This window comes from Octodon degus, unplaced genomic scaffold (assembly GCF_000260255.1).
Source record: "Octodon degus isolate 3935 unplaced genomic scaffold, OctDeg1.0 scaffold00227, whole genome shotgun sequence".
Classification (NCBI taxonomy): Eukaryota; Metazoa; Chordata; class Mammalia; order Rodentia; family Octodontidae; genus Octodon; species Octodon degus.
In genome coordinates, this window is record NW_004524803.1 from 2,213,660 (window position 1) to 2,216,948 (window position 3,289).

The 3,289-nt window shown below is 37.3% G+C and overlaps 1 pseudogene; it reads left to right on the top strand.

Moving 5' to 3' along the window:
* The first annotated feature begins 2,852 nt into the window (after nt 1-2,852).
* On the top strand, nt 2,853-2,934 carry LOC111813814 (annotated as a pseudogene).
* The last annotated feature ends 355 nt before the right edge of the window (nt 2,935-3,289 follow it).

Below are 3,289 nucleotides of genomic sequence, written 5' to 3' on the forward strand. Positions count from 1 at the left end.
TCACTATATCTGTGCTCTCATGGCAAACCTGTTATAAAAAAGGTAGGCAGTTTAATCTTATGTGGCCTCTTGAGATAGATAGATTTCAGATTTCATGACTATTTATAATTCTCTTTGGATTTACTTGTGTTATTAAATATTTACCTATGGAAGTAGGTTATCAATCAAACTGGGAATATATTGCACAATCTGCTTCTTTTGCTCTGTTGAATAACACAAAAAATTTTGCCAAAATTGGATTTTCATCAACACAAAGATTGGTTTCCTTGAGTTATCTTGCTTGCTGTATTACTAGAAAAAACAAATTGAAGCAATATATCCTGAAAAGAGTTACATTGATTTGTGCTTTGAAGAAAAACTTAAAAACTAAGGAGATACTGTCAAATGTTCTTATGCATTCCAGAACCACTAATTCTACCCCATTGCTTTGCAGTGGATCATGGAAGAACTCATTTCCTTCACTGTGACAGCATGCACACGCTTAGCAAAAGCCAAGTCCTGGTTCTCATGTTCTTTGCACAGGGACAGTATGAAATGAGGAGTCCTATTTTGGTAGTACTTTTGGAAAGTTCATAGGCCTCCTGTGATTTCAAAAATTATAAAAATTATTTATCAAACAAAACTTTGACTCAAAGAAACATTGGCATTCGTCATTCATGAAGAACAAGCAATGCATGGTTTAACACAGCTAGGTTTTATTCTTTGGTGAAGAAACACCACATGTCGTTGAAATCCACCTCGTTCTACATTGCCTTGTATTAGTGTCAAAGACAAATCACAAATAAAATTTTGTTTACTACCACAATAGTCACCAAACTCCCTAGCATTCCCCTGCAAATGTGCCTGAGCTATTTAATACAATATGTTCAACTTCTGTTATGAAGATTAAAAAGTTGTCCTTTGCTGCTTGGAAATCCATCAGCTGTCTGAAAGTTACAAATGCAATTAACTGAACCCAAGGTAAATATAACTCTTAGATAACCCCTACTTGATCCTATGATTTAAGATCAAAGCGTGGTTCTTTAGAGTCATATTGCTCCATTACTGATTCTGGAAGAATTATGTACCTTTCCTCCATAGCAATTCTACATGAATTCTTGTGATTATTTGATTAATATCTCTCATCCTCATTGGACTATGGGTTCAGTGGGGTCTAATTCTGTTTTATCTGATTAGTGAATTTTTATCACATAGTTTCAAGCACATTATAGCTAGTGCTAAGCAAAGAGTATGTGCTTCGCAAATGTTCAACAATGCAAGAGTGAATGAACAGAAAATCAGTGGCAGAAAGAAGATTTCTTATAGCCTTCTAGAAAAATGTAGCCATTTGACCATAGTGTGGCTGCTCCATATGATGGTTTGTGTCTGGATGTCTTCCCAAAGCTTCATATGGTCATGGGAGCTGCAGCTGAACCTACTTTGTGATTGATTCATGATTAAATGATGTCTGGATTAAGAGTGTGAGTTCTACACCCACCCTAGAACAGGTATCCTGTATACAATACAAGGGACAAAAGAGGTTTGTATCTCTTGCTACTTTTGCTGTCTTCTGCTTCCAGGAACTATAACCCCCCATGCCATGCACCCCCTGCCTTGGAGCCAAACGATTATAGACTAAAACCTCTACAAACAGTGAGCTAGACAAAGCCTTTTCCCCTTTAACTTTGGGTGTCAGATATTTTGTATCAGCAATGAGGTATGTAAGCAAGACATAATAATGCTTTATCTGAACCTACCTAATTCTCAGAGTAATCATATGATAGGCATCATATTATTATTACATTACATTATTCAAACCACATTGTTATGGTTTGAGCTTAAAATGTCCCTTAAAAGGACTCATATAACTTAAGGTGGGGCTTTTGGAAGATGATTAGATCATAGGAGTGCTAACTTCCATCACTGAGTTCATTAACTGACTGTGCTGTTCTGAGGCAGATCCTGGTTGGAGGAATTGAGTCACTAGGCTGGGACCTGAAAAGGTGTATTCTTGTCCCAGACTTTTCCTCACTCTCTGGCTCTTCCTGCTTTCTTACTTCCATTAAATGAGCAGCTTTCCTCCATCATCTGACTCATGCCTTAGAGTCAGTCGGCCATGGACTGAAACCTCTGAAATTTCAAACCAGAATAACCCTTTTCTCTTTTAAACTGTGTATATCAGGGACTTGAGCCTAGAGATGAAAAAAGCTGCCAAATGCTTCCAGTTGGGAGGAAGTCAATGCCATCATCTTTAGTAAGGGAGTGTCACAAAACTTTTAACCCAGGAGTCTAAATTTGGAGCCCACACTTCTAACTCAGACTTCTGTACTTAAGGATTATGAGAGTTGTTGGGGGAACTCCCTGCTCTTTGGATAAAGTAATCTCTCTGAAAATAAAGGCTGCAGGCCACAGCTGTGGAACTTTCTAGATCTGAAGGAAGTTCTGGCAGCCAGAGTCTAAGGTGGCCATTCCTGCAGAGGAAGAAGCTACAGAACTTAGAAACACTACAAAACTCTCCACAGGGACTTCTGCTGAAAATACCATACAGACGTGGTCAGTGACAAAGATGTCCTCAACAACCTGAGGATAAGGAAACACTACAAATGGGAAACTCAAAAAGTGTTTAAGAATTTAAGTAATTTTTGGAACACGCCAACTCTCACTCAGAAAAACACGTAATGGGAAATTTTACTCCATCTGCTACTGCCTACATTTATAGATAAAGGACGTCATAACTTATTGCTATTGTCACATGTGTTGAAATCTGGGGAATGTCATAGTTGGTGAGTGTGAATATGCCAGTGACCACTCCAAAAGTTAATCTTACTGAAAAAATTTTAAAAAGTCTGTATATACTTTAGAAATGTCCTTTAAAGGCTATACTTTCAGGGATCATTTCTATAGTATGTTACTAGAAATGTCCTTTAAAGCAGAAAATTTTTCAAAACCCACAATTAAAATTTATTTATATTTTCTTATATTAGCCACAGTTTCTACAACATTGTAAAAGCCCAATTTATAGCTTTTAATAAAAGAATTTCTGTCTCTGAGGAAGCCAAATATCGTATACAAATCTGTCTAAGTACTTATAGAGACATTCTGAAGACTGACCCCAAAGCAATTAAATACTGTTGCTCCATCAGTAGAAACCAACTCTGGTGACTTTCTGCCTGAGAAGTGAGTAGCTTAAGAGGATAATGAATCTGGTTACTAAAATGATGTTTGAAGTCATTACATGGAAACTCTTGATATGCCCCTCCAGATTTGCTTTCTACCCTTTCCCATACTTTGGACCTCTGGAGTCTGAGGT